This window comes from Myotis nattereri (genome assembly GCF_964212035.1).
Source record: "Myotis nattereri genome assembly, chromosome: 1".
Lineage (NCBI taxonomy): Eukaryota > Metazoa > Chordata > Mammalia > Chiroptera > Vespertilionidae > Myotis > Myotis nattereri.
In genome coordinates, this window is record NC_138075.1 from 49,016,914 (window position 1) to 49,041,645 (window position 24,732).

Consider the following 24,732-nt stretch of genomic DNA (forward strand, 5'->3'; position numbering starts at 1 on the left):
TCTTAAACCTCTTCAAGCCAGTTATATTGATTATGTATTTATATACCTAAATGTGACATGGAGCAACAAAATATGAGCACAAAAAGAACTGCTATTTGAATAAAAACTCTGGTCCTAACCAGTTTGGCTCAGTGGATAGAGCATCAGCCTGCGGACTCAAGGGTCCCAGGTTTGATTCTGGTCAAGGGCATGTACCTTGGTTGCAGGCACATCCCCAGTAGGGAGTGTGCAGGAGGCAGTTGATCGATGTTTCTCTCTCATCGATGTTTCTAACTCTCTATCCCTCTCCCTTCCTCTCTGTAAAAAAATCAATAAAATATATTTTTTAAAAAACACAAAACTCTGTAGAATGTTTTGGTGAATTGCTAAAAAAGAAAACTGCTGTCAAGTGATGTGAGGTCCAGACAATTGCCAATGAATTGGGAGATTTTTTTTTTAATATAAAAAGGGTTTATACTAACTACTTCTCAAATATCTTTTAAAGTCACACTCTATTTTAATGAACCCCAAATAGGAAATTATAGAATCCAAAGCATGGAAGTGACTCATGACGGAAAGATGTTGCAGAACTCCAATTTCACCGATCATCAGAGAAGTTTGTTGAAGACACGTATGTATTTTAAATAAATTTAAACATACATGTTTCAGGTTAAGACATTTTATGATCCTCAGCTTTGACTTTTTTATTTTTCAATATATTTTATTGATTTTTTGACAGAGAGGAAGACAGAGAGATAGAGAGTCAGAAACATTGATGAGAGAGAAACATCGATTAGCTGCCTCCTGCACATCCCCCACTGGGGAAGTGCCCACAACCCAGGTACATGCCCCTGACCAGGATCGAACCCGGGACCTTTCAGTCCGCAGGCCGACGCTCTATCCACCGAGCCAAACCGGTTTCGGCTTTAATTGACTTTTGTTGACAAACTAGTTACAAGACTAATTAAACTAATTTGACAAACTAATTTTAAGTCTGGTCATGTCAAATCGGGGGCTTCCCCTGCATTATAATGGAGGAGGAAATGTTTTTTTGAGCAGAATGGTGGTACGGTGGTCAGGTGCAGAGGAGAAAAGAGAAAAATGCGAGAAAACTAGAAAAAAAGGCTATTGAGATTTCTAAGCAGCAAAATTAAAAGTCTGTGCAAAACATTTTAGACTATTTAGGTGCTGTGATAGCTAATTGTAAGGTCAGTACAATAATGTAAATGTCTCAATTCCAAAAAACAACACAAAAGAGCTAACAAAAAATTTAGCAAGTGGTCATTTAATCTAGTTGATAAATATCATGCTATATAGCAGTGATGCCGAACCTATGACACGCGTGTCAGAGGTGACACGCGAACTCATTTTTTTTGCTTGATTTTTCTTGGTTAAACGGCATTTAAATATATAAAATAAATATCAAAAATATAAGTCTTTGTTTTACTATGGTTGCAAATATCAAAAAATTTCTATATGTGACACAGCACCAGAGTTAAGTTAGGGTTTTTCAAAATGCTGACACGCCGAGCTCAAAAGGTTTGCCATCACTGCTATATAGCAAAGCTTATATATATTATATATATATAGTAGGTCAGTTTTATAAAACATTTTTATTAAGGCTTAAGTGACAGGCGATTTCACAATATACAAATAAATTTCTATGTATGTATATACCTTTGAAACAGCCACGGCAATCAAGATAATAAACATACCCATTACTCTCAAAAGTTTTCCTATGCCCCTTGGTAAACCTTTCAACTCTCACTTTCCATTGTCCTCATACAACCAATGGTCTATTTTCTGTCATTATACTTTAGTTCACATGTTCTAAAATTTTCACGTGGAAGAATCATGTAACATGCACTTCTTTTACTGGCTTTGTTCACTTAGCATAATTATTTTGAGAGTCACCCATTTTGCTGCATATATCAATAGTTCATTTCTTTTAATTACTGAGTTATATTCCCTTGAATGGATATAGCACAATTTATTGATCCTTCTATGTGTACATGGACATTTAAGTCATTTCCAATTTGGGGCTATTATAAAGAGAGCGCATAGTAACAGGTGTATATGTCCACTGTCCTGCCTTTGACATTCATGTACAAGTCTTCATAAGGACAAAACTTACATTTCTTGGGTAAATACTGAGGAGTAGAATGTCTGGGACATATGATAGGAGTTATGTTTACTCAAAGAGTGATGCTGGGCAACTGTTTATCTGCAAAAATTAAGTTATATCATATCTCATATTATATACAATAAAATGTATATGAATTATACGTTAGATTTTAAAAATAAAAGCATAGGACATGAAAAGCTGAAGAAACCACCAAAGAGGTTATACCATTTCACATCCTACCAACGTGTGTGAGCCTAATTTGTTTCCTGTCAGCTGTTTGTAAGTTTTACAGGTCACAGGACCCACTGGCTATGCAACACATACTATACACGGCTTTTGTAGTTTTGTACGACACAGGACCCATTGGCTATGACAACATAGCTTTGCCTAATTTAAAGGAACCAGAGCATAAGTTGCACATGCTCAGTAATTATGAAGGTGGATTTTTAATTTCTGCCCTTTCCCTGTTGCACAGATAATAATAAGCAGCAAAATACATTGATAAGAATAACAGCAAACATTTATTCAGTGTTTTCCATGGGCTTGATTCTATGTAAACCATGTTGTAAATACCCTATAAAAACCCTATGAAGGTAAACACTAAAATAAAATCACCAAACCCATTTGATAGGTGAATAAACTGAGGGAAAGAGAGAAAAAAATTACTAATCGTCACAGAGCTAATGAGAGGCAGAACCAGGATTTGAACAAGGAAGTCTGAGCCCCAAGCTTTAGCTTTTAACTATTGCCTGTATCCCCTGTTACCACCTACACATTCCTGAGTTCTGGCTACTTCTCTTACAAAGCTATGAATGAGCCCTAACATTTATTTCCAGTTCTACCTTAGACAACTGACTTCATATCTTTAGGAAAGAGATGATGTAATAGCCCTGGAATATCATTTTACACTAATGTGTTAGAGCAAATGCTGAATCCGTACAATACAGGCAATCCCTCTTGTCTGCAGTGTTGCTTTCCATGGTTTCAGTTACCTGCAGTCAACTGAGACCTGAAAAAATTATATGGAAAATGTCAGAAATAAATAATTTGTAAGTTTTAAATTTCACTGTTCTGAGTAGTGTGATGAAATCTCACACCTTCTGGCTCCATCCTGTCCTAGACATCCCTTTGTCCAGTGTATCCACATTGTATATGCCATCTGCCCATTAGTCACTCAGTAGTCATCATGGTATCAGACAGGTTATGAGAAAGATAGCCACCACATTCATGTATCTTTTAGTACAGAATTATATGGTTACTAGAGGCCCGGTGCACAGCGTTCGTGCACTGGGGGAAGGGTGTGGGGAGGGAAGGGGGTCCCTCTGCCCGGCCTGCGCCCTTTCACAGTGATGTCTGCCTGACAATCCCCAAGGGGTCCTTAGCACTGCTGCAGAAGCAGGAGAGGCTCCTGCCACAACCGCTGCACTCGCCAGCCATGAGCCCGGCTTCTGGCTGAGCAGCACTCCCCCTGTGGGGGAAGGCTGTTTCAAAAGCAGGCAGAATCATTATCCACTGTATCCCATGCTGCTGTGATTTTACAAAACCCAATCCAGTTACTAAAAGGCATTACCATAAAAAGCCCAGGCTGGTCGTTAACCAGGTCAGCAATAGGTTGTGTTTTAAGAACTTTTTGGTATTCACTGTCATCCTCCTCAAAGGTAAAACAAAGGGTAATAGTACAGCCACATCTTTGTCTAAAAAGAGCCGAAGAATCCAATAGGGACAGAGGGCAGCGCTTGTATTGAGAGAGCATGGAAAACAACACCTCCTAGCAGCAGCAGGCTGTGACATCGACCGTGTTATACAGAATATTGACTCATAATCAAAAAAAGAAGAAAGGTTGGAGAAAATAATCAGCATCTCCCAGCACTCGGGACAAGAGAAAGGAAACTGCTCTACTGGAAAAATTATGTCCCAGCAGAGAGGTCTTAGATTGTTCAATGACAAACCAACAGGTTATAATACCTACTAGGTGCACAGCACTGGGCTTACACAGGAGGGGGACAGGGGGACAAGTCGGGGGTGGGGGTTACATACCAACAAGAAAGAGGAAATAAGATCTCTACCCCAATTTGGAGTTTATCACCAAGTTGGGGAAAGGGCCGGAACTGATCATGACACACTCAGTGCCAGATCAACAGTGATTCACCACCAACACCTTTGCTAACACTAAGTACGGCCACTGTGCCAAGTCCTCTCCAAACACCGTCTCCTGTAACCCTCCCGAATCATGTGAGGCAGGCACTGCTCACCCCCTTTTCACAGATTATTATACTGATTGGGGAAAGCCCGGGACTCTCTCTTGACCATGTATCTAGTAGGTGCGAGAGTTGGGGATCCAAAGCTTCTGTTTAGCCGCTAGACAGTGAAACTCCCCAGAGCCTTCAGAACCGCCAAGACCCCTCTGGTTAGGGAGGGCCTGGAAAGCTTCTGCCTCTCCTCAGCACTCAGTTCCTGTCCCTCGAGTTCTTCTCTTCTTTTGATCAACCATTGCTTTTCTTTCTAATGTAGTCTTTTTCAGAAAGATTAACCAAGTAGACCACTGGTTCTGAAGTCAAGAGTAAGTGTGTTTTTGTCATTCAAATCATGATGGAAGTGAACAGGTTTCTTTTGATCTCTAACCCAGGATTTGACTTAACACAAATGTCATATTCGGGTTTTAGTTTTTCACCTCCTCCTCTCACAGCCCCTTTTCCTAGTTTATCTATAACAGTCCCAGTCATCTCCTCATCTTTAAGCTGGAGCTCTTCGAGTATTATTTCTACGTCTGGGATAGGACCTGCACTTCCTTCAACATGGGTGATATCAGCATCTTCGAAAGCTCGTGTTAGATGAAAGACTCCATCACAGGCACTAATATGAGATAAGAAGGCATTTCCCAGGCCTTGTCCATTGAGACCAGCATTACCCCCTGCATTTAGAAAGGCAGGGATTTTGCTTGCTGGTCTGTGGTCCTGGCAAAGGAAATCAAGCCTTTCATCTGGCACAGGCTCTGCTCTCATTAGGGTCAGCAGGGCCGAAGGGGGCGTTTTCTGCTGAAGCCTGAATATCGGTTAGTGCATACATTGAAGGAGGTAGATTTCCCAACATTTGGCAATCCAACAATACTACTTTTCAAGGAGTTTCCAAATTTTCCAATGATTGGGGGTGGCTTAATAACATCAACTCCTGTTTTGGGGGCATCCTGCTCTAGTGAGCAATGACTGGTCCCAGAGGCAGTGGCAGACAGGTCCTACCAACAGCGGGAGGCTCGGAGGAAGTAGGAGAGAGTGCAGGCTGGGCCTCTCCACCCAGCAGCATGTGTGACGCAGTGGCCATTCTCTGAGTTTTAATGTTGTGATTACATTTGAGTGAGTGAGTGAATCTGCAACTATAGAATCTACAAATAATGAGGAATGTCGGTCTATCTATATACACACACAGTAGTACTACTATTAAACACATACATTTATGTGTCTGTGGGTGTGTCTGTCTATTCATTCATCTATCTATTTTGAAAACCATGAATTCATGCCAATATTTGAAATTCCAATTTAACACCATTGGGTTCCTTACCTAGTTTTTCGCTGTTTGGGGCCACCATGCCACCACTCCCCCACCCCCAGTGCCTTTGCTGGCACCTGCCTTATCCTTTTCCACATAATGACTAGAAGGGAAGAGGGAGGCGTGCAATTACATATTATGATCACATTTATATTCTATAATCCAATTTAAAATAGGATGATATTCAAATATTTTAAAGCCTTTTCTTCCTCTCCTAATTTGAGATAATGCAATCTTATTTGAGAAAAACACTAAAAGCTCAAAGCTGACGAGGTGTGCAGGAATTGAGAACTGACTTTATACTATTGACTTATGGCAGCCACGCCATCTGGGAAAGAGAAACACCTGTTCTAGGCTCAGGTGTGAAAGATGGGATCACCGGTGGTGCCAGAGCCTCAGGAGTCGTGTCTGGAGACCCAGTCTCCCCAGACACCTGTACATGGCGAGCCCCTGGAGGGCAAGGGACCATGCCTGTGTCACCAGGGCCTGGCATGTGAAGGGACTGGTGAACACTTGTGACTTTATTTGACCACGTTCCACTAGGTAGCTTTGTCCGAAGGCTTTCCTTATCTCCTAGTGCTCTCGGCCTCTTTCCCTTCAGTTTCTCTGGACACTTAATTTCCTTTGCCAGGACCACAGACCAGCAAGCAAAATCCCTGCATTTAGAAAGGGTAGTGCTGGTCTCAATGGACAAGTCCTGGGAAATGCCTTCTTATCTCATATTAGTGCCTGTGATGGAGTCTTTCATCTAACACGAGCTTTCGAAGATGCTGATATCACCCATGTTGAAGGAAGTGCAGGTCCTATCCCAGACGTAGAAATAATACTCGAAGAGCTCCAGCTTAAAGATGAGGAGATGACTGGGTCCGTTATAGATAAACTAGGAAAAGTGGCTGTGAGAGGAGGAGGGGAAAAACTAAAACCCGAATATGACATTTGTGTGAAGTCAAATCCTGGGTTAGAGATCAAAAGAAACCCGTTCACTTCCATCATGATTTTAATGACAAAAACACACTTACTCTTGACTTCAGAACCAGTGGTCTACTTGGTTAATCTTTCTGAAAAAGACTACATTAGAAAGAAAAGCAATGGTTGATAAAAATTGAAGAGTGAGTGGGCAGGTCTGGCCCAGGTGCCTTGGTCATTCCGTTCAGTGGGGCCTGGGAACTCGAGTAGCAAGAACTGAGTGCTGAGGGGAGGCAGAAGCATCTGGAAGCCCACGTGACACAGAGCGCTTTGCCACAGACCATTAAGGCTGAGGGTGCAGCGCCCAGCCAGCTAGAATACTTTCTCACTGCAGCCCCTCGAAGTGCGTGCATGGACCCAGGAGAGGGACAAAGGCTCATCAAGCTGCAGGAAAGAGTCGCACAGATTTTCAGAAAGGATTCACTATTGCTGAAGTCATGAAATATGAAGATTTTAAAGAGGAAGATTCTGGAAATGCAGTCGAGGCCGCTTGTTGTCTGGAAGTACAGACAACAAGGCAGAATTACATTGTTGGAGATGGAGATACTACGTTCTTCAAATTTAATACCCTCAGCAATAGAAGAAGAAATACGTTTTAAGTATTACTCAGATAAATGTAAAATTTCCAAAAGGCATATGATTTTTTATTACATTTAAATTTCTAAAATCTGAAGGGTCACACAAAGTTGGGGGTGGGATCTTCTACAAACAGAATTATTTTTGTTTTAAAATTAAAATATGGTGGCCCTGCCAGTGAGGCTCAGCAATTGAGTGTCGACCTATGAACCAGGAGGTCATGGTTTGATTCCTGGTCAGGGTACATGCCTAGGTGGCAGGCTCCATTCCCAGTAGGGGGCATGCAGGAGGCAGCCCATCAATGATTCTCTCTCACTGATATTTCTATCTCTCTCTCCCTTCTTCTCTAATATCAATAAAAATATATTTAAAAAATAAAAGAAAGAGGGACTTCAGAAGTGAAATGACTTAAAAAAAATTAAAATACTGTGTACCTCCAATGAAATGCCAGTTCTCTAAAGGCAAAGTGAACAGCTTTGCCCTTCATGTGATTGAGACCCTACTCCAAACTGTATAAGTTTTTCAGGAACCATATTACTCTCAGGATACTTCATTGATCTCCATCATGTACGCCAACCAACCCTGACACTTTTATTTTTATTTTTTGTTAATCCTCACCAGAGGATGTTTTTTCCATTGCTTTTTCAGAGAAAGTAGAAGGGAGGGAAGGGGGGAGGAATGGTGGAAGAAAAAGAGAGAGGAAGAAAGAGACAGAGAAGCATCGGTCAAACCTCAGAGGGAAGGTAGGGGAGGGTGGGGATAAGGGGGAGAGATCAACCAAAGGACTTATATGCAAGCATATAGGCCTAACCAATGGACACAGACAACAGGGGGGTGAGGGCATGAGTGGGAGGAATGGGGGGTAATGTGGGGATAAGGACACATATGTAATAACTTAATCAATAAAAAAAGAGAGAGAGAGACATCGATATGAGAGAGACACATCAATTGGTTGCCCCCCACATGAGCCCTGAACAGGGCAGGGAGTGAACCTGCAACCCAGGTACATCTAGAGTCAAACTAGAATCAAACCTGAGACCCTTGGGTGCCCGGGACAGCGCTCTAACCACTGAGCATGCTCCTTTTTGAATCTAGAGATAATGCATGTTTTACGGTATCCCAGATGTCTACACTCAAAAAAACATTTGTAAAAACAAACTCATCACCCTTTCCTGATTATTTTTCCTGGTTATTTGTGGACACAGGCAAAATGGTAAAAACCTTGATTTGCCCAATATACACATTCCCAGCTGAGGTCCAAGACAACAACGTTCTGCCTTTTTGTCTCAGCTCTCACACTGTAAACAACTGTCCTTTTTGCAGTTTATTCAATGTCATGACTTTTGAATTTTTGTGTTTTTGTTGGTGATTCAGCTGTTTAAAATGTCCCCAAGCATCGCACTATCTAGTTCCTAAGTGCAAGAAGGCTGTGATGTGCCTTATGGAAAAAATATGTTAGCTGAGCTTCATTCAGGCTGCAGTTAGAGTTCTGTTGCCCATTGAGTTTAATGTTAGTGAATCAACCGTATATATTAAATATAGTGTCTCTAAGCAGAAATGCACATACAATGAAAACATTTTGAAGAGGCTGCATAACAGAGCAGTAAGTGTGAGGAGGAAGGACGCACAGGAGCAGCATTCCTCTCCACTAACTCTTCACCCAGCTCTGCAGCAAAGCCCGCCCAGCGGAGCCACACACCGCCAGGCACTGCGCTCCCCGCACAGCCACAGTTCCTGCAAGAGTTCTCCACACTGACGGGCCCCCGATTACTTACCTTGTTCCTCTTCTGGCCTCTGCCCAGCACGGACAAGGTCACTCCTGCCTTCCCTGCTGATAAAACAAGCATCCCCTTCCCAGTCCTTGCCTGTCTGCACAGCACCGGACAATGCTGGCCGCTCCAGGGGACTCCCTCAATCTGTCTGACCCACTCCTGCTTAGTTTCTCCTGCCGGCTCTCTTCCCTGCTTAAGCCTCATGGTTCTTGAGTTCTCTCCTAGTCCCTCTCCTCCTTCTCTGCACCCTTGGCTGGTGGATCTCACCTGCTCTCATCAGATCTGCACACAGAAGCCAGGCCTGTCCCCTGTGCTCCTTATCCAAGTCTACACTGCTTCTCCCCAAGATCTTTCACAAGCATATCAATCTCATCTCATTCAAAATGAGCTCATCCCTTCACTCCTGCCACCACCCCTCCCAAACCTGCTTCCCTTCCTGAGTTGCTCATCTCAGTGGCACCAACATCCACCCAATTGCTAACCAGAAATGGGAGAATTATCCATAACATGAGTCTCTCTTGCATACCCACATCCAACCCCTCAAGTCTGACAACTTTAACTCCTAAGTGTCTCTCAAATCTGTCCTCTTCTCCTACTCAAGGACACCATCGTCTTCTGCCCAAATTATTGCAACAGCTTCCCTACTGCCCCCCCCCCCAAACACACATATTTTTTTGAACACACACCACATCTCAGCCAGCCACCTTCTTCAAGTTCATGTCTGACTAGATCCCACTTAGCTTAAACCAGCGGTTCTCAACGTGTGGGTCGCGACCCCTTTGGCGGTCAAACGACCCTTTCACAGAGGTTGCCTAAGACCATCCTGCATATCAGATATTTACATTACGATTCATAACAGTAGCAACATTACAGTTATGAAGTAGCAACGAAAATAATTTTATGGTTGGGTCACAACATGTGGAACTGTATTTAAAGGGCCAGAAGGTTGAGAACCACTGGCTTAAACCCTTTAATGGACTCCTACTGTTCTTGGGGGGGGGGGGGAGCCTAAACCCTTTACTAGATATCATAAAATCTACTTATCAACACTAACTCTATCTTAAACCCTTTGCACCAACATTGTTACAATATTTCCCATTTCTCTCTTGCTGTGAGAGAATGCTCCCAATATCCAACAGAATGCCCGGCACTTTATAGATGTTCAATAAATGACTGCTGAGTAAATAAATGAGTCAGTTAGATCTAAGGAAGGGTAGGCCAACTTAATATTTAACGCAAACTCAAATCTTCAAATATACAAAAGTATTAGTCACGTGACTCAAATCGTTGGCAAAGGATTAAGACTCAAATCCTTGGCAAAGGGTTAAACATATCAGATAGAGTTTGCACAACTTATAAGCAGCTCAAGGTCAAGGTCCTTGAGGTTAGACATGAGAGAGAAAGAAGGCAACACACTTGCTTGCAGTCAGCAGGGAGTGGTTCTCCCTGTCACCCGCCACGTGGCTCGATTCCACTGCAGCTAATGTGTGTGCGGCCCGTTGCCCAGGCTGTGTAGACAGTAAACTCAAAGGGATAGTGGGCCTACCCAGGGACCCACACAAAAGAATGGAGGAGTCAGGTCTGCTACACATAGGGATCAAAAAATCCTAACAAATAAAATACTAAACAGGGAACATACCCAGAAACTCACTTGGTACATGATGCTCTGAAAGGATCTTTTAGAACCTTTTGTTCATTATTTGTTACATTTTCCCCGAAACTGCACTAAGTTACAGCCATTCTGGAGTTTACTAAAAAATATAGACCAAGTCCTGGCCTGTTTTGCTCAGTGATTAGAGCATCAGCCCTCGGACCAAAGGGCACAGGGCACCTACCTCCTTTGCAGGGTCCATTCCTGGCCCGGGTCAGGGCAGCGTGCGGGAGGCAACCAATCGATGTGTCTCTTTCATATCAATGTTTCTCTCTCTGTCCCTCTCTCTGTCCTCCTCTTCCTTCCTCCCTCTCACTCTCTCTAAAAATCAATGGAAAAATATTCTCAGGTAAGGACTAAAATATAAATATATATATATATATATATATATATATATATATATATATATAATATATGAAAATATATATATATATGAAAAAGGGCACAGCACCCTCCAATGTGCTCCCAATTCTGTCACCCACTTTACTTTAGGTACCACTGGGAAATCAAAGGAGAGATGGAGTCAAGAAAAAAAAACACGCAAAGGCAATGGAATGAAGGCCATGTTAGCTTAAAACCATCACTGAAATGGAGTCAGTAATCTAATTAGGAAGGAGGGGGGCCACCAGCCTTTCAAGCCTCAGAAGGAGGTCTCGATGTCTGCATGACAAATAAAAAGCCACCACGACTTCTGTGACCCCATGATGGCTCCGTTGCCCATTAAGCACTGAGAGACGTCTTTTCCCTGGAGGAAAGAGAAAGTCTGGGAGGGATCCAGGGGTGCTCGAAGGGCGGGAGAAAGCCCACAGCACAAAAGAAAGCAGCCTCCAAGGGCCCCAGGGCGGCAGGAGAGAAGATTCGTGCTGTGAAGAGACACAGCAGCCTCCCCACATAGAACACTCAGCAGGACAGGAGAAAAGGGCACAGCGCCCTCCAAGCTCTGATGGTGGCGCCACCACAGCCAGCCAGCCTCAGCCCACCATGGGCACTGGCTGTGTGCCAGGCCTGTGCTGGGCATCGCCTTACAGCACTATGAGGAGGGTACTTCCAACTCCCTTCAACACGGAAGACACAAGTATGGAAAGAAAAAATTTGCAAACCTGTATAAATCTAGAAAATAAGGGAATTGGGACTTGAATCCAGGTCTGCCTGTTTCAAAATCAGTGACCTGCTGTTTGAAGTACCACTTCCGGTTACTCACTTGTGAGTGTGATTGTTCCTTCCCAGACTGAAGAAAGGGTGCCCACTTTCCTCTCATAAAAGAATCTGACAGTGAGAAAGTTAGCGGTAATAAACGGCGAGCCAATGCTTTATCACTGACGTTACCCCTGGATTAACACAATAAATGCTTAAGCAGTGGATGGTCGGGACAATATTTGGACTCACCATTCTTCATGGAGAAAATGGAATGTGTTCTCCGGGCCTGGATTCCACAATCACTAAAGCTTTTACTATTAAACCACAGGTGTACCTTTCCTTCACGTTACCATCACTAACACTATCAACTAATACTCGTTAACTAGTAACACTGGTACTACACCAGTTATTATTACCACTATACAAGTCTAAAAAATGTATCACGTGTATCCAGGAAGGCAGATTCTGATGATCTCTCCCTCAGCGGTAGGGTTGTAGCAGCATGCACATGTGAAGTGGCATTTACTGAAATTGGAAACGGAGGCAAACACAGTGGGTTGGCTCCCCTGTAGCATGGAGAGGCTAGAGAGCTAAGCCTCACATACTGTCCAGACTTATTTGCCACTATAGTGCCCAACGTGACTTAGAACCTCCCAATGAGACAGGCTCCCAGGTGACTTTGATTTAGAACTGAGCCATGGGGGAGAGGGGCAGAGTGCCCGGGCATCCCAGAGAAGCAATTTTGCTTTGCAGGAGGTGAATTGCGGGAGCTGGCACCTCAAGCCCGGGGTTCCTACTTCAATAGCTTCCCGCAGCAGCAGCCACAGCCCCTCTCCCCATTCCGTAGGAGAAAATGATTCTGGGGGTGGGGGTGTCCTGGAGGCTCAGCCTGGAGCCAATTCCTCGAAACCTTCTAAGGGTTCTGGAAGCACTCGCCCCCTGGATTAAATCTACTTTAGCTCTAACTCCCTAGAGTGGATTTTGTGTCTCATACAGGAAATGTGAGCAATAACAAGAAGCTCATCACTTTTCCTAGTTTATTAAATTCATAAAATATTCGGTATAAAATACTTAAGCTGCAAAGGACAAAGAAACAAACTCAATTTATTTTAATTATATTTTGGTCTAATATCATTTGGGCGAGGGTAATTCATATGAACTGTAGTATACACAATTTTATAAACCTAAACCTACACTGTAATTTACCTCATTCATAAACATGAGAGAACTTGGCCTACTTTCTAATGTATTCCGCTCCTTGTTGTCTGCATGAATCTGCAGTGACATTTTAAAAGTTGCCCTAATAATTTCCATTATATGAAAATGCATTTTTCATCGATATCATCTTTGATTTTTCTCCCACAAACAAAATACCGTTTTCTCAACAGTTAGCCTGCAAATGTCGTAGGAAACAAGGTGTACAAGGCAGCGCATACAAAAGGCTCACCGTTCAAATGGGATCAATATTGGGTTTCTTGATGGGGGATGAGGGTGGGAGGAGAAGGAGGCAGCAAAGAATGAGGCCATTTTTCCCAAGTCCACACCATGTGCGATGGTGGGTCTGGCTCTCTCTTTGTGTCTAACTTGTAGGAAATTATAGAGCACAGCTTTTAAAAGTAAGAATGACCAACAATGTAATGCTTCTATGCTGTCCAATAATTCTCCAATCGCAGGCCATACAGAGAAAAAGAAAAGAAATCCACTTCTATTCAGCCACCTTCCAACTACATCCACACTGTGACCATCAGCAGCCTCCTGAACCTGGGCCCGTTCCCACTGACAACGGCCTCTTTAACCCACTGTGATGGTCCTTCTGAGCGAGGCTTTCCTGTGCTGAACTTCCTATGTCTCCCAAAAGCCCAGAGCAGAGTTTGGCAAGTGATGGTCCACAGACTAAGAATGGTTTTTACATTTTTAAATGGTTGACGAGAAAATAATTGAAAAAATAATTATATTTCATGATAAATGAAAATCTTGAAATTCACATTTGTGTCCATAAATCTGGTTTATTGGAACACAGGCCCCCTCACTTAATTATAAATTGTCTATGACTGCCTTTTGCACTCCAACAGCAGAGCTGAGTAGTTGCAACACAGACAGTAACCTAAAAATATTTACAACTGGGTCCTTTACTGGAAAAGATTGCTAACTCCTGGACTGGAATGTGAAAGCCACAGCCCTGGGCCTGGCAATGCAGGTCACGAAAACCTGGATCTAACCAACCTTCCTATGCCCTATTTTCTTCCACTGAAATGCTCATCTCCATCTCTCCCAGACATGCTCCCTCTCTGTTTCCTGCTCCAAATCTCTGTTCAGTCTCAGCGGCATGCAGACATCCTTCTCACCCTTCATGAAAGGAATCACATCATACACACACTTAACTTCTATGAGGTTAGAAAGAAAAATGATTTTAAAGTGCCCAATGCTATTCTCCACAGCACTATTTCTAACAGTAAAAGTTAACAAACGCCCAAATGTCTGGCAACATACATTTGCTTATGCATTATAAAAGGATATAAGCATAGGACACAAGGATATATTTTTTTTTCAATTGCTACCTAATGGGGAGGGAGAAAACAGAATGGAGAGAGGACTGGGGTAAAAGCAAACAGTTCTGATTACGCCTTATGTTATAGATGAGGCTTTGAAACCTTGACAATATTGTGTAAAATTTAAATATAAATTTAAAGTGGGAATCTCTAAAAACAGAAAATAAAATGAAATCAATGAGCTTAACTGTGTATCCAGTTGGAGACACAATCACATAGAAAAACTATTCCAAATGTCTTTAAAACACAGTTTGTTGTGTCTATATATGCGATAAAGCAGATACAAAATTATGATAGTACTAGGGGCCCGGTGCAAGAAATTCGTGCACTGGGTGTGTGTGTCCCTCAGCCCAGCCTGCCCCCTCTCACATACTGGGAGCCCTCAGGCGTTGACCCCCATCACCCTCCAATCGCAGGATCGGCCCCTTGCCCAGGCCTGACGCCTCCGCCAGAGGTGTCAGGCCTGGGCAGGGGACCTCCATTTCCCCCCGATCACTGGCTCTGGCCCCCGCCCAGGCCTGAGGCCTCTGGCCCAGGAATCATGCCTGGGCAGGGGACTCCCATCTCCCTCTGATCACTTGCTCCACCCCCTGCCCAAGCCTGACGCCTCTGACCCAGGCTTCAGGCCTGGGCAAGGGGACCATCATATCCCCCCAATCCCCGGCTCTGCCCCCTGCCCAGGCCTGATGCCTCGGCCAGAGGAGTTGACCCTCATCACCCTCCGATCACCAATCACCAGATCGGCCCCTTGACCAGGCCTGAGGCCTCCGGCAGAGGTGTCAAGCCTGGGCAGGGGACCCCCAGCTCCCCGCGGTTGCAGGCTCTGCCCCTGCCCAGGCCTAACGCCTCTGGCCTAGGCGTCCAGCCCGGGCAGCGGGGACCTGCAGTGGCAGCGGGGGGCGCCGCGATCGTGGGCTCCGCTTTAGGCCCAGGCAAGGGACCCCTAGCTCCTGGGACTGCCAGCTTCGACCGTGCCCAGCTCCCATCGCTGGCTCCACCCCTACTTCCTGCTATCACTGGCCAGGGCGGCAAAGGCGCCTGATTCTCCTCCGATCATGGCTGCCCCCCAGCTCTTAGCTCCCCCCTGGGTTTCAGATCACTGTCAGTGGCAGGGGGCTTCTTCCTGCTTTCCCTTTTGCCTCCCTGCATTGTGCCTACATATGCAAATTAGCCGCCATCTTGTTGGCAGTTAACTGCCAATCTTAGTTGGCAGTTAATTTGCATATAGCCCTGATTAGCCAATGAAAAGGGTATCGTCGTATGCCAATTACCATTTTTCTCTTTTATTAGTGTAGATTACTAAACTGGGATTCTGGGTGGAAGCTAGTAAAAGTCCTGTATTACTGTGCTATATACCTGAATTTCACCTGGAAGTATTAGTATGAACTAATAATCGGTTTTATCTCTGCTCTGTACATACAAGCATACACATACATACATGTATATTCCTTAATTTGATCCACTAAGATCTAGAAACAATGATAAATCCAGTAGTTATAAACATTCCTAATTTCTATATTGTGCCTCTACACACTCAAAGAAACCAGGGCTTCTTAAAGAAATGATGACTCTAAGTCTGAAATAAGAAATGGATAAGACAATCCTGTAACATTTTGTTGTGCCACAAAGTACAGAAAAATGCAAAAACACAAGTCATGTCAAAAGGACTAGGAATTAGTTTCCACAAGTCACTTGAATTAGCTTCTACTGGTCAAATATGTGACAATTCCAGTATCAATAAGAATATTTAATTGAAATGCATCAATTATATTTACATTGAAAAAAAGAAGAAAACACAAGCCAACTAAATAAATAAATAAATAAAACCTCGGTGATCACTTTTAGAGGATGCTGCTAGGGAGCTCATTGTTTTGAAAATAAAGGGAAAGTATCAAGCATTTGTCCCGACTTTCCTACATGAACCTCAGGGTAAACAAATAGTTGAGGTTAAATTTATTTTTACGTAAGTATTCTTGTATATAAACAAGGAAGGAATGATAGAATTGTAATGTCATGTTTTTACAATCACTAATAAATTAAAGGGTCGAGGCAATAATCATCAGTGACCAGTATGGATTCTTTTGTGAAAATACGCTGTCTGCCTGTGATGTATGTAGCCCTGGAGGAAAAACAAACAAACCCAGATCTGAGTCTGACTACTGGACATATAAGTAATAAACCACAGAAAACACAAAGAACAGAGAAACATGTAAAATGGTATCATCAAAGAAGCCATCGTGAAAACCCAGACTGGAAAACTCTATAGCATAGTTTTTTTAACCTCAGCACTACTGACATTTTGGGCCAGAGAATCCTTTGTTGTGAGGAGCTTCCTGTGTTCTGTAGGATATTTAGCAGCATCCTTGGCCTCTACTCACTAGATGCCAGTAGCAATCCCCAGTGGTGACAACAAAAAATGTCTCCGGACATGCCAAGTGTCCCTAGATGGGGGAAGGGCATCCTCCCTATTTGAGAATCTCTGCTCTAAAAGGACAAACAACTCACGTTCTTCAACAAACAAATCACAAGAGTAGGGGTGGGGTGGCCGGGGGATACAGAAGGGGAACCTGTCAATTAAAAAGGGGTTAGAGACATCAATCCATTGCAATGTGTAAACTTTGTTTGGATCCTGACTCAAAGAAACTTAAAAAGAAGTACAATAGCCCGGCTGACATAGCTCAGTGGTTGAGCGTCAACCTATGAATCAGAAGGTCACGGTTCGATTCCCGGTCAGGGCACATGCCCAGGTTGCAGGTTTGATCCCCAGTGTGGGGTGTGCAGGAGGCAGCCGATCAATGATTTTCTTTCATCATTGATGTTTCTATCTCTCTCTCCCCTCTCCCTTCCTCTCTAAAATCAATAAAAATATTTTTTTAAAAAGAAGTACTATAAGGCAATTGATGAAATTTTAACATGAATTTGATACTTAATGACATTAAGGAAGTACTGGTAATTTTTATGTTTTTGGTGTGATAAGGTAGTTAGATACGTTTTTAGTCCTTTTAGAGCCATATACTGAAATAATAACCGAGGAAAAATAAAATAGCAAAGATGCACTTAAAAACAATTGGTAGGAAAAGAACAGGATGTATCGATGAACTAAGACTGGCTAAGAATTATTTAGCATTGAATCTGAGTAATGGGTATGTAGTCACCATATAATTCTCTTCACCTTTAAACGTGTTTGAAAGTTTCCGTAATAACAATCTGGCAGGCAGCTCCTCTCCCATTCCTCTCAATGAGCATATAAGTCCCACAATGACAATGGCAAGGATGTAAGAATTTACAGATCCCTGGGCTTGCTCAGTTTCTAAGTGCCTCCTGGGGTCCTATCTGGGTGCCAAGAGTTCTTCTATTATTTACAATGTGTCCCTTAAATACAGGAGCCGGCTACTTAGCAGCAAGCTATTCGTAAGCTTTGAGAAAAGCCCACTGTGTTGAACCGACTGGGAGATAGGATAATTGCGTCTAGTGTGACATCTTCTTAAAGGATAGTCACAAGCAACTGTGTTTATATGAAATTTTTGCCTTAAGTGCTGAATTTAGAAGTTCACTCCCAAGTAAAGAATGAAATTTTGCTCATCTTGGAAGGAGCCAAGTACCCACTAGCCCTAAACAGCCCACCTCAGACCCTTAAAACGTACATCAACTAACCCAGAAATAAACGTTACTTTCGTTCAAAGGCCTACTCTACTCATTAGAAATACCCACTTCTTTCTCTAAATTTAATCTCTTCTGCTTACTCACCATAGATACTGTGGTCTCTCTGGAAATATGTAGACAAAAACAGAACAAGGCCATGTCATTACAGCCTCGGGTGTCCATTTCTATGTCAGTGCTTCCTAGTTCAGGGTATTGAATGTGCTTCCTCTGAGTCCCAGCTTCTGAGAAGAGTGGACAGAGGGGGCAAGAGCCTCACTTCCACCGCTGTCCCCCGTGCCTGCATCAACCTTCCCAAAGGGACAGCAGAATTAGCCGAGCATCCTGGAGCCGAACCGTCTCCTGCAGGGGAGACTGCGTCCTGATTCACTGCTTAGGGCAAAGAATTGAAAGAATATATATAGTCTGGGGGGAACACTTAGGGTCCAGAGACAAGAAAGACTTTTTAAACTTCATTTATTTCCTTCTCTCGCTGAGGGACTGGGTTCTATAAAAGTCTTCCTTTTATAGAACCTTTTATATGAAGCTACTTTTCAGGTGTAGAATAAAATGTTGACCAAGATTTAAATTGTCCTAATACATTTGTCCATCGAAATCACTGTGCCCAAGTGTCACTGGGCTTCTATAACTATGAGGATCAGTGATCTTTGTATAATGGAACCAAAAATGTCTCACACGGATTACTTCTCTGCTCAGCACTCTTTCCTAACCTTACAAGCAATCAACAGATAGGAAAATAAAAATCGCCATGTCAGAATTAATCATGGCAAGATGATGGTAGGTTACTTTGGACAGCTTATCATGATCAACTTTAAATGTGGATCAGCACCCTAGCCACCACTGTAAATACTGACCCCTATCTATTCATTAAGCCGTGACCTCACTAAGGCCTCCTCCATAAGGAAGTGAGGCCCATCTCTGAAGATTGCCCTTTCATTCAATACTTATTTGAGGAACTAAACATAAAGAGGTCAGATGTTTGGAGACTAAGCACTACTTGCACTGAGACAGCACATGTTAACGTTGCCGCCCTGTCCTAACAGAAGTAACAAAGATGGACCCCAACCGCTACCACCCACTGGGAGATAACAAATTCATGGAGAGACTGCTGCTTCCATTGCCAAAGCTTCCATGGGGTCTGCATAGTGAGGAGGGAGCAGCCCGGAGAGGGAAAACGCCAACGCTGCATGAGGGACCCACCTGCCCAGGGCACCTGCTGTCCATCTGGTCACTGCCATAATAGTCACTTACTAAATACAGTTACACCAGAAGACGTATGCAGACCACTGCATTCGTGAGAGAAAAGGAAGTGTGGAAAGTAAAACTTGATTGTTTTTCCAACCTTCCCTCTAATATAACTACCAAAGCACACCGCATATTAAGATAATCCAATGTACCTGACTCACACACATACTTGAGGCTCTAAGAAAACATCTGGATCAGCAACCACCACTGACAAAGCACCTTTCCAACCTACCAGCAGGGCTGAGTAGGGAGCCCCATTCCTCACTTCAGACTCGCAAAGAGAACATGACGCAGGTGAGGCTATTCCCATTGCCAGTCACAGAATTCGGTACCATGAGCTGCTGGCCACACAGCAGCCACAGAAGGAGGTGATGGGGAATGAAGCAGAGCCGAATTTCCTAGAGGAGCAGTACTTTTCTGGGGAAAGATGAAGGTCTACCGAGGAAAGTAAGAGGTTCTGAAGACAGAAGTCTTTTCTAACCTGTGAAACCACAGCTGGCACCGCGCCCCAGGCAGCCCCAAGGTCTAAGAGGCACTTCCCAGTGGAGGCCTCGGATCCGGATCTCAACATCTTGGTGTCCAGCGTGTGAATGACAACATCTGTTCCATTCTGGTAGGAGGCTGGTATGAGGCCTGCAGCAGGCACCAGGCCTCAGAACCTAGGTGCTAACACATCAGGGCCTCAGTGAATGATGGCGAATTTTCAAAGACCAGGCTGCTGCCCCTTCAGAGACACCAGGGCCTGAGGTCGCTTTTCTAAAAGTAGTCACAGCTTCTCCCAGCCATCAGCACTTACTTAGAGGCAGGCAGCACACGGAAATCAAAATGTTCTGGCTGAAGGTGGAGGAGGAGGGGCTGTGGGAAAATAAAGTGGGTTCTAGGTGAGATGGGAAGACAGAGTCTAGGAAATGTTGAGGCTTCGTTCAAGGCAGCTGGTGACGCGTGAAAGGGAGAATCCATTCAAACACAGTCCGCAGAGGGGCCCAGGTGCGAGGGCAAGAGGCTCAGAGAGGAAGGAAGGTAATCCCACCACACCATTTGGCTGCCATAGGAGCAGCAGTTACCTACCCATAACAGAGTACATGCTGCTTCTTGGTTTTAACATTCAGAATCAAGTTACAGGTAAATCCTAGAAGACGTTACCAGATTAAAGAACATATAAAATTAAACATACAGCTGCCCAAGATTTGAGCCTTTTCTGTCTATTAATGGGAGGGGGGGGGGAGTGTCTCTAGGAGACAACAAGAAGAGGCTCCATGTGTCATCTGAGGGCACAAGGAAAGACGGACAGTGAATCAGTGCAGAGAGGAAGGGAGACAGGGATGCTAATCAGTGATCACAACAAGATACCACAAAAGTGCCTTTAAACCCAATAAAGTGAGAAATGTTGCCCTAAGCATTACATTTATACATGTGGGAATCCCCACTAAAGCAGCAAAGGATGATCTATAAGCTGGGGGTGGGGGGGAGTTGAAGTGAAGGAGTTAGAATAAGGCATGTTGCTTTTCTATTCTGTAATGTTTTCTATTTCTAGCCACTTGCATACTTGACTTTGACTGATATTCTTTTAAATAAAAGATCCTTGATAACACGATTGTTTAGATCAGTAGGATTTTACTCAAGTTTTATCAGGCCTTACAGTGCTGTGGGGAGACCACTGCAGCTGGACTTCCAGTGTGTTTACTTTATTTTAATCTTAGTCAAGTCATGTTTAAACTCTACAAGTGCACAAGCCATTTTATGGCTCTGAAAACCTGTCCAATTCTGACTTGTTGTAAACAGAATAAAATGGCTCTGATGATCATTCTAGGTTCTCAGAATATGGGACTTCACAGAAAAAAAAAAGAAAAAAAAAAGTGGTTCCGAAAGTTTCCCATTCCATAGTAGAAGAGTTAAATGCAGGCACGAGCATTCTAGAACATTTGAGTGTATGAAATCCAATCAATTATTAGACAGAAAAGGCTCAAATCTTGAGTTCTTCAGGAGGGCTTTTTAACATTGGAAAAAGATGAACTGATAAGCATAAATACCCTAAAAGCTCAAGGAAACAGCGCATTCTATTATGCCCATGGATAAGTTTAATTATGAGAAACAATCTGGAACGTGTTATTGTTGTTGTTCTGAAACATTTACCAAGCACAGACAGCAGAGTGAGGGCCTGGCACATGTCTGGGAACCCTGATCAAGGAGATGATGCTAATTAGCACGATGCTAATTAGGACGCCCAGCCACTCAGAGAGCCAGCAGTGGGGGAGCAAGTGGCAGTGCTTACAGTTAACAAGCAGAGCAAGCCAAAGAATTCAGCTAATGGAACATGGCAGGAAGGCACCAGTGCATTGCGGATTATACTTTTTTATGGAGAAAAGTAAGCAAGGAACAACTTATCTTTCCTGACGTCATTGCCTTTAAGTGACCGATACAGAGTGACAAACAGCTATGCAGATTGTGCTTTAAGTTTTTATGGAGTCAATAGCTTCCCTAAACAACAGTGGGAACTGAAAATTCCCAGAGAGACTAAAACAATGCTTTTCATTTAAAATCGGGTTTTAAATATTTTTCTTACAAGCCTGCAAGGAAAATGGAGATAAGTTCAGAATATTGCATTTATTTTCAAATCTGGACTATGCCACAAGTCATTACGCAAAATGCAAAACAAGTCATTTATCATATACCCCCCACCTCCCTCTACTTATTCATGCACACACTCTCTCATACGCCGACACGCAACCCTTTAAAGCATCATGTTTATTCCCCCGAAGCATGGTTGTCTCAAATTCGTAATTGCTCATCCCTACAAGATCTTACCAAGCATGGCCTGGCCTTCTGAGAGGCTCAGAACATGATTGATTGATTACATTGTTCATTCATTAGATTTTATTCAGACTTGGACTGGCTCAAATCCCTTAAAGCAATTCCCTTCCTCTGGTTGATGTCAAAATAAAAGCTCCTGCTAGCATTTATTCATGTCTTTAGACACTTTCAGAAAAGTCAAGATTTCAGGTAATCTCTCATATTCCTATAATTTTAAGACAAACGTTTCTGTTGTTGACATAATTTCTTCCAAAAAATGGGTAGTGAGATAAATACCCCCCCCCCGGGGGGGGGGGGGGGGAGCAACCCAACTGAAGCATATAAACCAGAGAGTGAACCCAGAGGGAAAGCAACCAGGTAAGTCTGCCAAATTTCCTGTGAGTTCCCCAGAAAATAGGCATGTAAAACAAACAAAAGCCAGAAATGGTTCAGGGAAGAATTCTAAAGGACTGAACCACTGTATTCCAATCGATGTAGACCCTGGTAGAACGTCACAGAACTTTCAGAAGCAGCCAGGATTAGGCAGGCATTTTGGAATAGGAGGTATGGTTGCTCCTCCCTCACATCATTTTACTGTCCTAATAATTTAGCCCATTATCGCCTCTGTCCTCCACCCACCCTACAGCTCACACACATCCCCATGGAGAAGTACAAGGGAAGGCGAGTTTTCAGTTCTGTACAGACCCACAGCATAGAAATCCACCCGACATGCTCCTCTCAGATCTGAAAACTTGGGAAAGGCTTATGTTTCTGTTTCCTATACACTGTGCCCAAGCCCTTCAGCCAGACCAGACCACCTACCATCTTCTGTAGGCTCTCAAAGGACATCCACAGAGGATCCCAAGGCAGGACAGCTCCTTTCCTCTGCCTTTCCCCATGTCTCCGAACTCTTGCCTGTGACCTCCACCCCTCCATCCCAGCTTTGTGCTCCTTGCACTCGGTTTTGGATGGGTCTCCCTAGAGATGGACATTCAGCCCACCTCACCCCTAGCTCTCCACATCCCCACACCACAGGCAGACACTAATATGTGAAATACCACCTCACCAGAGGTGGCCTACACTGGTGTAAAGGGAAGATTCTCTATTCTTTGCTGTCAGTTTTCATTTTTGCATTGACTGCAAGGTGGCTCACAGCTAAATTTAATGTTCACATGAATGAGCCACTTTTATTTGGGTTTCCCAACAGAACAATCCCTCATCTTCTGCTTGACCTCTGACCTCTCTTAGTTCCAGCATGCTAGCTGTCAACGGCATTTTCTGGAAATAGCTGATATATATAACTAGAGTACATCCCTTTCCAGTTACAGAAGAATGACACCGTTTTAGAGGCAGACGACTCCTTAGCAGCCATATACCCCAATATTTCCCAAATGCCAGCCCTCAGGCCAGTTCTGGCTAGTTCACAGCTAACTGGTCAGCAGAGACAGGACAAAGAAGCAGGAAAAGAAGGGTGTTTTCATCATGCTAAATACATACAGCCTGAAGACAATTTATGACAGCCTACTTTTTTAATATTAACACATTGTTTGCGGGTAGTTTTCATCGCGGGCTAACAGGTGGAGCGGGCCATTTTTGCTAATTTTTTGCGCAAATGGCAACTTTCAGTAAAATTACGATAACTTTAGTTTACGTATTTATACGTTACCCGCATTCTACCACTAGTCTATAAAAAAACGTATTAATACATGTCCCACGCTCTACTACCAGTCAATGCTTACCAGTCAACGTAAAACGTATAAATACGTTTCCCGCATACATGTTAAAATATTTCTTCTCTCATGAAATGATGTTAGTAGATGGTACTTATTTTTTAAAATAAACCTTTAATTATGAAAAATTTTAAACACAAAATAGAACAGTATGCAAATAGGTAGTAAACCCTCATGTACTCATTCAGCTTTAATAATCATCAACTATGTTTATAAATAGCCACCCCAAATATAGGAAACATTGGTCCTGAATTTTTTTCCCTCTTCTACAAAATCTATAAGCATGGAAACAACTAGGCTGGGCCAGCCTATACATTTTATGGAGACCAGCAGCATTAAGTAATCTGTCCTCAGCTGTGCAGCTGGTCAAGTACAGAACTGGCACATCTGGTGTGCCAGGACACAGGCTTTGAGAGTAGAAGCCAATCCTTTTTCACCTGGCAGACTTCAGTCGAGGCCTGCCCCAGCCCCACAGGAGATGGCTTCCTTCCCTGCCCTTGTTATCTCCTACACACTGCTTGAGATCATGCAGCCACAGCCAGGACAAGCAGAGGGAAAAGCCAATACTCTATAACCAGAGTTCACTTTACCTCACGCTAGAGCAGTGGTTCTCAACCTTCCTAATGCCGCGACCCTTTAATACAGTTCCTCATGTTGTGGTGACCCCCAATTTCATTGTTACAAATTGAACATAATTAAAGCATAGTGATTAACCACAAAAACAATATGTAATTATATATGTGTTTTCCAATGGTCTTAGGCGACTCCTGTGAAAGGGTCGTTCGACCCCCAAAGGGGTCGTGACCCACAGGTTGAGAACCGCTGTGCTAGCGCAATGGCATGCCATCCCTGGAGAGCTCCAGGAACTACCACACAGTTTCAGTGCAAATACTACTGGAAGTTTCTATATTACTTCCTTACCCAGCACTTTAAACAAGGGGGCTTTATAAAGCAAACATATGTGAAAAAATGAGAATTCATACAATAAAGTAAAAAACCAGCTACTCAC

The 24,732-nt window shown here is 43.3% G+C and overlaps 1 protein-coding gene and 2 pseudogenes across 3 annotated transcripts in view; 1 reads left to right on the plus strand and 2 right to left on the minus strand.

The window, feature by feature from the left end:
* Positions 1 to 24,732, minus strand: part of TLN2 (talin 2) — a 428,326-nt gene that overhangs the window by 221,569 nt on the left and 182,025 nt on the right. The gene's annotated exons all lie outside the window — the stretch shown is intronic.
* On the minus strand, positions 4,463 to 5,687 carry LOC308517877 (obg-like ATPase 1; annotated as a pseudogene). Its single transcript has 2 exons — positions 5,660 to 5,687; positions 4,463 to 5,293 (listed from the first exon to the last, which is right to left on the minus strand). The product of its transcript is annotated as an obg-like ATPase 1 (transcript).
* On the plus strand, positions 6,017 to 7,212 carry LOC308517946 (obg-like ATPase 1; annotated as a pseudogene). Its single transcript has 3 exons — positions 6,017 to 6,082; positions 6,249 to 6,738; positions 6,780 to 7,212. The product of its transcript is annotated as an obg-like ATPase 1 (transcript).